The following is a 12,872-nucleotide window of genomic DNA, read 5'->3' as shown; positions in this document are numbered from 1 at the left end:
CACACACACACACACACACACACACACACACACACACACACACACACACACACTGTAACATCATTTATGGAATCTGATGGGCAAATGGAGGACATATAATCCAAGATGCAAAGTAATCACCACTTCACTTCAAATGATGAACACATTGTGAGCAACATGTACAAAATTTGGACATTTCAATGGAAAGAACATAAGATGTGGATAAGAAAATTTGCAATTATTAATTTACACTGCTACTGGCTCACACAGTTGAATTTTTAAAATTTAGACAGCTTACTGAGAATTTTTTTGAACACTATGGTATTATTCACATTTTGGGACTTTTTTGCAAAAAAAAGTTCACAAGAGAATTTGTGCAAAATCTTATTCTGTGTACAGAAAACAGTGGCTGGTATCTTCTTAGACAGTTATAACGTTGTAAACCAGACTTGTGACACATTTCACATGTTCACAGCTAGACATTATAGCTCCACTCCCATGACTGCAAACTTATCTTAAAAGCAAGGCAGCTATACTAAGCAAGGGAGTTCTGTGGCACTGGTATATGCAGTGTTGAAGGATGAGAAGTCTAACCTGCTCTTGCTAGCAAGCCATAGTGCAACAAGCAGAAGCAGGGATCCCTCTTTGCACTGTGGCTCACTCACAAAAGGGTACTGGACATACCATCCTTCAGCACTCCCATATACCAGCACAACAGAACTCCTTTGCTCAGCCTGGCTAAGGTGTGTTTAGGAGTATTTGCATTCATTGCAATGGTACTACAATTGTAAGTGGAGTGCTGAAGTTTCAGCCCTCTTTTGCCAATAAGCTACAGTGTGACAAAGAGTTGCAATGGGGCTCTGTATGGATCTCTGCTTCTGCTTGTGACACCATAGCCCGCTGGCAGGAAGAAGCTGGACTTAGCAATGGCAAGTACATTTCTATACCGCTTATCAATGAATTAAGCAGTCCCTAAGTGATTCACCCTGTGTAAGCTAATTGCCCCCAACAAGCTGGGTACTCAATTTAGCGACCTATGGAAGGATGCAAGGCTGAGTGGACCTTGGAGCCCCCAGGATCAAACTCACAACCTTGTGGCTGCAGCACAAGCATTTAACCACTGCACCACAGCACCCCACCCAACAGCACTGCAGAAGTCATTTCTTCAGTATGGATGCCTGTCTCTTCAGATAAGTTTAAGAAGGTCAGATCAGGAGATGAAGCATAGTTATGACATCGTAGCCACATAACCCATTTTGTATTTTGAACAGAACACACCACTTTCTGCACAAAATACATCATTTTCTGCACAAATAACAAGGTTTCCATGCAGTCATCTCCCCAAAAGTCTAGAAACGCAAACCTACCAACCCAGTTCCACCAGAGCTAGCCTGAAGAAGCAGAGCCCTCCCTCCGGTCCATCTGCCTTGGTCCAGGCCTCAGAGGGAGAGAAGAATGACGGACCTGATTCCCTCCCCCCCTCACCATTCCCTTCTCCATTTGTGTTATGTCTTTTAGATTGTAAGCTGAGGGCATGGAACTGTCTATTATCCCCTCTGTTGTAAACCACTCGGATCCCAGGATTGGGCGGTATATAAATAAAACCTATTATTATTATTATTATTATTATTATTGTAATCTCACCCAATAAAGAAGAAAATAATTGAAATCATTTGTTCTTGCATATTAGAATAAGCAAAATTTTACATCACTAGGATCCCCCCCCAAAAAAAAATCCCTTTCCTGCTATTTGTTTTAAATATATGTCTCTTTAAGAATCTGGTTTTCTATGTATACCAGTGTAATCAACCATGTTTTTCTATTAAAGCTGTCACTTCTTTCTTCTGACAAATTCCTCAACTTTAAGAAATACTTGGCAGGTAAAATATCCTCTCTATACTGGAAAAAGCAGTACCACAGTGAATTTGTCCAGTGCACATGGCTGAAGATTTCATACATACCAAATTTGCAGATGGAATGAATCTGATATTATAGGAAAAAATGGAATGTGGGAGAAACCAAAAATGTTAGATTTGTCCTTCCCTACCTTTGAAATGCTTTGCCAGCAAAGGGTTATACTGCCTCCTCTTTCCAAACTTTTAGTAATATATAAAGGAAAATGTGACAGCTGCTTATCTGTATTGATCAGGGTTCAAAGAAGTACCAAAAAGTACAAAGTACAAAGCACAAACCACAAACCATATCAACCAGAGTAACTGCATTTAAGATACTAAATTCGTCCTAATTTTTAAAGATCAACATTTAAGTTTAGTTTATATTTTGATTTCTAAGCATCATTCTTCCTGTGTGCCAGGTACTCTTATTTTGATACATACAAAACCCTTCCTTTGCAATTCCCCAAGAAGCCTCTAAAAAGAATAACAGGAAACCTTAAATGTAATTGAGAGAAGTTTACATCTCTCACTCAGTGTATTTAAAGCTCACAAAAGAAGACAGCAACCTGTGCAGCAATCAAAATATGAAATCTTATGCCTTTATTATCTCTTGTGAGTGACATCAGCTGTACATCTTGTCCCAGGAATCTACAACATGATGAATGGTGGCTGTGCAGTACTCCCTGTTATTCTTTGCATGAATGTTTTTGCTTGTCAAAGTAATTTGCACAGGACACCATCACATATAAAAGCAATTTATTAACACTTCATGTTAGGATAATTTATCTTTTACTGATAAGCATTTCCTAGTTGTAAATTTTATTATATGCTTATGTTCCGTACAAGCAAAACTTCAAAATGCAAGATCTCCCAGTTTCACAACAGAAAGGCACACCCACTTTTGAATTTAAAAAGTGAGGCGGTGTCCAAAACATGGAACACTTGCAGGATTTTCTAATGAGTTGGAGAGAGAGGAAGAAGCTCCTTCCAAATTTTGTAGTACATTTAGTAGCACAACAACAACAAAAAAGCATGTATAGCTTGCTTACTTGCTTGCTTTATTTATTTATAATAATACGTTTTATTTATAGACCGCTATTCCGCGATGATCATTGCGGTATACAGTAAAATCGTAATATAATACAAAATACAATTAAAGGAGGGAGAAGTCTCGTCCTTCAGGCAGTCCCTGATGTTGCTGGGTCTGCCTGATGGCTCCCTCTGAGGCCGAGATGACAGTTGAGGAGGGAGGGGCCTCTTCCTTCAGGCAGTCCCCGATGTTGCTGGGTCTGCCTGATGGCTCCCTCTGAGGCCGAGATGACAGTTGAGGAGGGAGGGGCCTCTTCCTTCAGGCAGCCCCTGATGTTGCTGGGTCTGCCTGATGGCTCCCTCTGCTATGCAGCTTTTCTTTTCAAAAATTCCAAAACAGTGTACAATATTGCAGTGTTAAAAACTACAACTATTCCTGCATGCCAGCAAAAACATGACAGTAAAGTTTGAAAATGATCTAGAGTAAATAGTTCATATAATATACTGATGATTGAACTGAAATAAAGGTTTATTTGGTGAACAGTGTCCTGGCAACCAACAAACCCCAATAACAGTTTTTGCATAATTTATATGTTGCACTCCTATAAATTGCAAACTAATACCCATTTTAGAAAGAGAAATCTGAAGATAGCAATCCTAGATATCTTCTCTCTTGACTGCAATGGGCTGGTCAAGTGTGCCTCCTTTCTTGTCCAGTCTGGCGGTGGCTCACACTGCCCACAACAACTTGGTTTGATTTCTGTATTGCTGTATTCTGTATTACAAAAATCAAAAGTATGAATACACTGGGACTGTTTCCTTAGGGTGGGAACACAGAAACATAATATTTACTGAACTAAATATGGGAACTGTGAAATTTATAAGTATAAAATGATAACTGTTTTCCAAGTTTGGTTGAAATTACAATTAAGATTGCTGCAAGGAAAGATCAGGGCCTTCCAATCTGAGTGTGTTAGGACAGAGAGGAGAGGGAAAATGACAAGCGAATGAACTACAGTGCTCCCTCGGGTTACGAAATTAATTCGTTCTGCGGCTAATTTCGTAACCCGAAAACCTTCGTAACCCGAATTGCCATAGGCGCTAATGGGAAAAAAAGCCGCGGCTCTGCCGCGGCTCCATTTAAAACAGCGCCGGCGTTTTTTCGTAACCCGAAAAAACGTTCGTAACCCGAAACAATAAATCCCTATGGGATTTATTCGTATCCCGAAAAATTCGTAAGCTGGGTAATTCGTATCCCGAGGTACCACTGTATTCTGAACTTTGTTCTCCTAAACTAAATCTTTGATCTCTGAAAACTGAAGTAGGTAGAGGCTTAGATCTCACCCCCACAATTTCTCCTACAAACTGGATGATGTCAAGGGAGGATCTCTTTTCTCTCTCCAAGTTCCTGGCCAAAGAATCAGAGCTGTGGCTATGCTGGCTTTATTTATCTTTTGACACCTCTGCCCAAGGGAAAAAGTACAGCTGACACAGGAGATGCTTTGAGGAGCCAGCTAAATCCTAACATTAGCTGGAACCATGCTCCTTGAAGCATTAGTAGAGCCAGCTTCACTTGACCTCCCCATGTGGGAAAGGGGAGGGAGGAGTAAAGCTACAGAGCCATGACATCAAAGCCACAGATCAATCACATCATAGAAGAAAGTTTTCATTTAAGGTGTTCTAGTTTAACAAATGCTTCAGTACAGTATAAGTAAATGTTTTTAGTTTAAGTAAATGTACCTTTTAGAAAAGAAGTAAAGTAATACTGTAATCTATGAATGCCTCTTTGCTGGAACGAAAAGAAAATTAAAGACATCTTTTGTATCAGCTGTTGCCTCAACAGCCCTCCCCATGGCCACCACTTTAAATATACAAGTCCTCAGTCCCAATTGATTTATCCATTTCCTTTTTTGACCCCCTAGGTTCTTCTCAGCCTTTGAAATTGCTCGCTTCAGACAACACCGGCAACTGTGGTTAAAATGTCACTGCATTTAATGATTTCAGCTCTCTGTTCAAACACTTCAGGAGCCTGGCTTCAAAGAGAAGGGAAGTGGCAAAGACACCTAAGATGGGCCAATTCCATCTGGGCAGAGCAAGACCCCTTGTATCTAAGTGAAAGAGTGTGGGGTGTTCAGACAATTAGGCAACCCTCACACTGCACCATGTAAGAGCTCCTACCCCTAGCAGATTAAGAACAAAGAAGGACAAGTGGAGGGCATAGCATTTAACTTCCTTTTAAAATTCTTGTGTAGTCTGTTTGCCAGCTATTTGGATACATCTGCTCTCTTTCACACAGTCTAGCGGAACAGCAGACCAAAAGATCTGTGCAGAAACATTTTCTGGGGTCATGGAGTCTTTGGTCTATAAACTAACATTTTCTCTATTAGTTTACGAACAGGTGTAAGGATGTTTGTATAAGATCACATATGATTTGGGACCTTTTAAAATAACTTGTTTCTTTTACCTTTATATTATCATACTGATTCATATGTTTTTTTTAAAAAAACATTTTGTTTCTTTAAACTGTAATCACCACCAATCTTGTTTCCCCTATAAATTGCAATATGAATTTATATTTTTTAGGTTTGCATTAAACTGCAAACCTCCACAGCTGCCCTTAATCACATATATAATGACATTAATATTCCTTGCAGGAGAAGTTATGGAGTATTTCTTGTGTTGAATTTCTTTATAAAGATTTGGTAATAAAGAGCTGACCAGCATTTTCTCATTTTTTTTTGAACTTGTCTTATTCAACTGCAAATAATAGATTAATGTTGACAGTTTGACATTTGTATGTTTTTTTAACAACCATAGCAGAACAATTACTCTGCAATTAATTTGCTGTTGAATTGCATTTGGTTGTCATGTTTGCAAGTTTTATTGCATGTTCTGGTGAAGTAGGGAAAGGGTTTCATATAATGGAACTGCTGTCAAATTGTGGACTTTCTAGTGACAAAATTTTCTGCTTAAAATTGGACTTTTCACCCAAACAGGTGGGTGAATCCGATATTTGTTGGCTTTGCCTTATTAATTCTTCATGTAAATATTTACATATTTGCATGCCTTTTAGCTATATTGTATAATGTGTTGATGATTTTTTTAAAATTTTGTTTTGTCTTCATATTTTCCCCTTTTTGTTCTTTTTTCTTTTTGTATATGGTCACAGACATATCCATAAATTAATCTCCCTTATATGCCTCTACTTTACTCCATTAAATCTCTTACAGGAAACAATGCATACTGCTGTTGCTGACCAGCTCCTACTATTTCCTACAGCTACACATCTTTATTACTGTCATCCTATTTTAAGTTGTAGGAGATCTTTAAATGGCCTAAGTGAAAAGAGAAATGCAGAGTCACAGACATTTCTTAATTATTTCAACTGTAGTTTCAACAGGAATCTGCTTTCCTTCTTGCTCAGCACATCACTTACTTTATTCCTTTCTAATAGCAGCTACTGCTGCATAAAATTCTGGTTTCTTTAGTGTGCCAGAATGTAAAATGGGGTTGCAAAAAGATACACTGGGTCATTGTACTAATCCACCCTGCTATTGGCTTATTTTAACACAAGAAGAAATTCAGTCCTTACAACATAAAGGCATTGTGTCAGAAAGCTTGCAGTGGGTTTTTTACACTTGCTTTTAAAAAACTTTCTGAGCTATTTCACTTTCTGTTACTTACTGCTTTACCGAAATTGACTTATTATTTTACATTAATTCATCTTTTCTATAGACCCAAGATGGTACTATTGCTTATTTTAATTCAGCAAAGTCTATTTCAGTCTTAAAGCTAGAGTAGAGTATGTGCCTTTATGTCAGCTGTTTACTTGTGAATTTCACCTGTTGACCCTGTGAATTTCATTCAGTTTTCTTAAGCTCAATTTTCTTAAACTCACTTAAGCTTGGTTTTCTTACTGAGAGGCAGTTTGCCATTGCATTCCTCTGAAATTTAGACTAGAACACCTAGTATTACCTGGCTATCTTCCCATATACTAATCAAGCCCAATCATGCTTTGCTTCCAAGATCAAATGGGATTAGTACCTTCAGAGTACTTAGGAAACTGATATACACCTAGTTGTTGTGTGTCTTCAAGTCATTTCCAACCCCATAAACCTATCATGGGGTTTTCTTGGCAAGATTTGTTCAGGCTGCCATTGCTGTCCTCTGAGAATGAGATACTACAACTTGGCCAAGTAGAGTGTGACTTGGCCAAGTCACACACTCTCAACCCTACTGTGATAATATTGTGGAAAACCCCACAATAGCATCACAATAGGATCACTTTAGAGTCACCATAAGTTGGAAATGACTTGAAGGCAAACAACAACAACAACAACAACAACAACAGTGTAGTACATGGATGGGAGACTGCCAATTAATACCAGGTGCTATAGAATATATTTCAGAAGAAGGGATTGGCAAAACCACCTCTGAATATTTCTTGAATAAGAAAATCTTATGAAGTTCATAGGTCACCATAAGTCAACAGGAGACTTACAGACACACACACACACACACACACACACACAATGCTGGACACCAGTGGCTCTCAATTTTTGATCTGCCAGATATTTTAGACTTCAGCTCCCCAGAAGTCCTAGGCAGCATGGGCAACAGATAGGGACTCAGGCGGGTTACAGACCGCCATTAAAGTATGGAGTCAGTCCGTACTAGGGTTGGGAAGGTGCGGTGCTTCCGCATCCCCCTAACCTTAGTACGGACTGAGTCCGTACAAAATGGCGGCTCCCCTTCCACATAGGGGCCGCCATGACGACGTCACGACCGCACCGCCTCTATACGGGGTGGCACGGATGTGATGTCGTCGATCCGCGCCAGGGTGCTTAGTGCGCCCTTCGCGCAGACCAGGAAGGAGCTCTGTTTCGGAGCTCCTTCCTGGTTTGCATCGCCGCTTTGCGTCGCTGGGCGCAGCCTTCAGACGGCTACGCCCAGCGAAGCAAGGGAGAAAGGGGCCAAGCGGCCCCTTTCTCCTCCTCCCCGCCGCCGCGGGGTGTCCTTGGGGCTTGAAGCCCCAAGGACACCCCTTTCCAGGCTGTGGGGAAGGGGCCTTTTGCCGCTTCCCCGCAGCCTGAAAAGCGGCGGATCGGGGCCTCAGCGGCTGCCGTTCTGGCAGCTGAAGCCCTGATACACCGGGGAAAGGGGCGGGTACAGCCCGCCCCAAATGGGCGATCTGTAACCCGCCTCAGGGACATGAAGTCCAAGATTTGGAAGACCAAATACTGAGAAGCACTGTTATAGAAAGTGCGATATGATCTGCTGTTGTTAGCATATTAGCTTACTGTATATATTTGTGTACAAGTCGACCTCATGTATAAGTTGAGGGAAGATTTCAGGGTAAAATCATGGATTTTAATATGACCCATGGATAAGTCAAGGGTAAAACGTAGTGGGCTATAACAAAGGATGGAAAGGGGAAAACACCACTTCTGTCCCTCCTTATCCTTCTATGGACTTCTCTGGATCACCAAACACAACTTCCCTAGGGCTGGAGGAGAAGTTTTAACATTGGATTGGGGAAGAAAGGAAGTGGAGCTAAAAGGGGTATTTCTTTGGTGGGCAGAGAAGGCTTTCAAATTGGATTGAGAAGAGAAAGAAGAGCTAAAAGAGGTCTTTCTTTGATGGGAAGAGACGACTTTCAAATTGGACTGGGATACACTTACATACACACACACGCCTCCAGGCATGAAGAGTGGGGAAGAGTGAGGCATCACAGTGGTGCTAACCAATATTAATGTATTGACCCATATATAAATTGACCTAGGATTTTAGGGTCAATTTTGGGGCATAAATGTCTTGACTTATAGTTGAGTATATATGGTAGTTTGTCATTAGAGAAAGTAATCAGAAGTCTATACCAGCAGACCAGCTATTCAAAGTTGGGTAAAAACCCTTTTAAACCTACTTAATCTGGACTACTAACACCAAAGTGTTCAATAATAAAGATTAAGTTAATGGAAGATGATATACATGTACTTTAATAAAAAATAGAATACGAATTAATTTTTCCCTAGTAACTTTTGTTAGCAAAACACCTAAACTGAAACCAGCCTGAGATAATTTGTGAGGCACTTTGGATGGAGTGTAAGAATATAATGGTCTACATCCTTGTTAGTGCCAACTAGAGGAGACTAATCAACAGGATTCCAGCCAATATATACTATACTACAGTTAACCCTCCATATCCACAGATTCAGCCACCACAGTTTGAAAATATTCAAAAGATTCTAAAGAGCAAACCTTGATTCTTTCCATTTTACATAAGGGATACTGTTTTACTATGCCATTGTACATAATGGGACTTGAGCATCCATGGATTTTGGTATCCATGAGGGTTCCTGGAACCAAGGGCTACACAAAGTTTCAGTTCAGAGGAAATTCCCTCTCTTGGAATGATTCACTGATGCTAGAGGGAGCTGATGAATCCCTGACATTGAGGAATCACACCAGGCTTTCACACACACGCACACTTCCTCAATGATCCAGCAACATTTTACCAGCGCTTCTGAGCTGGTGTGAAAATCTTCATAATTAGACATTTCCCTGCCCTCAGGCTTACAATCTAAAAATACATGACACAAAAGAAGAAGGGAATAGCAGGGGGAAGGGGAATAAATCCAGTGGTTCTTCTCTCCCTCTGAGGCCTGAACCATGGCAGATGGACTGGACGGAGGGCTCATCTTCTTACTTTAGGCTAGGCCTCATGGAGTTGGGCCTGCCTTTTCACTCCCCTGAGGCTGGATGGTGTCAGATGGCATAATGTGTATGCTAAGACATATACAGTTCTTTCTTCCCTGATGAAGTCTCAACAAAAGTAATGTTTTTTATGACATTTAATAAGGATTGATTATGAATGCTTAACCTAAGTACATAATATTTCAAAGACTTGAACAGTCTTTGCCAATAGGCAGTGGAAGCAATGGCTCGACAGTGTTTAAAACCATGTATATTGGATGATCCAGATAGTGAATCAGTTCCCCTTCCAGGCTCTGTATAAAATTCCACTTGCAGCTGATACTGCTGAATTTTGCCTTGATGTTCTGTTCTTTGTATTGCAATATCAAGGAAGAAAGGATGGTTTGAACTTGCATGGAACTACAGTCATGATCCATCCAAAGCAAGTATGGGCAGAGTACACTCCATTGACTACATAAACCCTCAGATCATTTCTGTAGTCCCCAAGCCACCAGAACCCCCAACTCCAAAACAAGCCCTTTTCTAGCACAAGAAATACTACCCTGTATGCCTCCAGTTGGCGTGATTCACTTTTTAAATGGGTCATATGTCCAGTTAATGAAATATTTATTTTTCAAAATGAGTCACTTAATTTTGTTTTATTTTGTTTTTCAGTGCTCAAGAGATTGAAAACTGGCCTCCAGACCCACCGCAGTAGCCCACTCTGCCCTAACGCTAACCACTGATAAGTTCCATTATCTTTAGTGAGAGAGACTTACATACATGGTTGGTGTTCAAAGTAAAGCTAAAGGTGATTAATTTGGTGGAGATCAAATAATCAAATGCTATTTGATTTCAGAATGCTCTCCCCACCTCATATAACAAATTTTAAGGGTTCCTTCTTGGTCATCTGAAATTTTATTCTGTGACATTTCTAGCAAAATCCATTACCACCTTAGAGGATGATTCAGTAGGATCTAATGCAAGGAGATGGAACCATTCTAAAAGCTTTATCACACTAGCGAGATCCCAGAATCCAGGATTTTAAACCAGAGTTAAAATAAATTTGAATTTACACAGAACCCGCAAATTCGGGCAGTTTATCACACCGAATTGCTGCTAAAGTGAAATAATGCGAAGTTAAACCGAAGTTAAGGCAGAGAAAAAGCTGCCATTTTTCTACGGTTTAACTTCGGTTTAACTTCACGTTATTTCATGTTTACAGCGATGTCATGTGATAAACTTTGGGCATTTCCATGTTTTCTCTAATTTAACTCTTGTTTAAATCCCGTTTTCCCATGGGATCTCGCTAGTGTGATAAACTCCTAAGTGTTGATAGACTTGTCAGCAACTCATCTGAGCCATATAGCCAATGCTGGCATATAGCAGAGTATAACTGGCAAATTCAGAAACGTGGTTCACAGCCCTCAGTAGAGATAACAGCAACTGGATGTCTTCCAGGAACTGAAGGGATGCAGGAATCTCCGGGGACTCTCAGCAACTGATGCCAGGCTTCAGCTGATTAACGACCAGACAAGCCAAGTCTCCCGAAGTGCTATCTTTATTTACAGAGTGCTATCCAAATCACCAACGCTATAATACAGATCACACGAATACCAACTCCTACTACAACCCACGAGTAATTACTGGAAGCCTTTGAGTTTATATAGCCTTCAGACCATGTGGTCTCCCACACTCAATCACTTCCTGTCCCACACTCTAAAGTGTCCTCCTGTGCAATCCAGACACATATTTCATCATCCAGGTTTAGTGCACACAGGCACCAGAGTGTCCTTGAGCCTATGAGCATCAGCTGTGTGTAACCAGCCTTGTCCTTCCCAGTGCTGGATGTTTGTGGTCAGACACACACACATCTAAGCATTTTCCAGTGTGCTGACTTTAACCCTTTGACAAGACTACACCTCCTACTGTCACTAGCCACTACCCATGCTGGCTGAGGCTTATGGCAGCTAGACTCTGACAGCATCTGAAAGGCTACTGTCACACTGCAGCTCCCATCAATGCTATCCTATCAAAATTCCCTACGCCTATCTGAATATATCCTCCTGTGTTGGCTCATATTTCTGTTACCAGCTACCTCTTTCATAAAGCACCCTCTAAGACATATTTGCCTTAGATGAGAATACAAACAGGCACAGATGTATTTGGAGCAATCTCAAAACATGCATGCACAACAATCTTGAACAGTAAACTGCTTTCCATTAAAAGTGAAAATGAAAGGAATGAAGTTTGACTCCTTCATCAGAAGTGAAGCTGCTTCAGGGTATCCAGTGAGAGAAAATCAGGAAAAAAATGCTTTTGTTTAATATCTGGTGATATGGTCCTTCCTCCAAAGACCTTTGATATACTCACGTATTAGGCCAGCCTACAGTTTTAACACTGAAAGCATTATTTATAAGAACACATATGTAAACATCAGATTGCTGAACCACTCTTTTAGTAAAAAATCAGAGTGTTAACATTTCCACACTGGGAACAAAATACTATAATTATCTACGGAAGAAGTGCTCAGGGAAGAAAACAATGGGAAAAAACCATGAAGAAATAATGTAGGCATTATTTTTTCATTGTAGGAGCTCCAAAAGGCATACATTCATATACACAGTTATCTTCATACCCACTCATCCATTCTCTGTCTCCCTTCCTCTCATTCTCTTAACCTTTTTCCTTTCTCCCATTTACCCCCCCCTTTATTTTTTTGTCCCATTCCCTCCACAGTGACCATATAACATGAAGACTTTGAGGAGTTGCTCCTCCCAGGCTCTGTTGCTACACAGAGAGTTTTTCAGGGAAGGGGGCTAAAGAAATCTGGGGAATACACAGGCAGATAAGCTACTGTCATGCATTAGGAGATAGTAATTTAGTCTGAATGGTTACCATTCTTTTTTTTTTTTACAGTAATCACTACATTATATTATTTGCTGTAGAACATGCAGAAGAGGGAAAAGCCTTTCAAATGAAAGTATACTTTAAATAATACAGCCTGCTAATGCATTATCACAGTGGAAACTGGACAGACTACCAGACTTAAGCCCAGATGTAGAAGCATGAGCTGAGCTACCATCCCTTACCTTTGTTTTATGTGCTGGGCAATGCAAATTTTCAGTTCAGTATTTGTTCTCTTCCAATACATAAGCTGAAGCAGTGCTACAACAGCAACCTACAGGCTCTTATGTATGTATTTCCCTGTGCAGAACAAGTAGGGAAAGGGTGAAGAGGGAGAGAAAAACACACCAGAATTTATTTATTTATTTA

The 12,872-nt window shown here is 40.3% G+C and overlaps 1 protein-coding gene across 3 annotated transcripts in view; it reads right to left on the bottom strand.

Annotated features, from left to right (window-relative positions):
• Window positions 1–12,872, bottom strand: part of TSPAN18 (tetraspanin 18) — a 249,505-nt gene that overhangs the window by 102,829 nt on the left and 133,804 nt on the right. For 2 of the 3 annotated variants that reach the window (XM_042477706.1, XM_042477721.1), the window contains exon 6: window positions 12,689–12,803. The exons of the other annotated variant lie outside the window; for it this stretch is intronic. The gene's annotated coding sequence lies outside the window, so the exon portion shown is untranslated. The remainder of the gene's footprint in view (window positions 1–12,688; window positions 12,804–12,872) is intronic. 3 annotated transcript variants of the gene reach the window in all.

This window comes from Sceloporus undulatus, chromosome 1 (assembly GCF_019175285.1).
Source record: "Sceloporus undulatus isolate JIND9_A2432 ecotype Alabama chromosome 1, SceUnd_v1.1, whole genome shotgun sequence".
Lineage (NCBI taxonomy): Eukaryota > Metazoa > Chordata > Lepidosauria > Squamata > Phrynosomatidae > Sceloporus > Sceloporus undulatus.
This window is presented reverse-complemented; position numbering and strand designations above follow the sequence as displayed.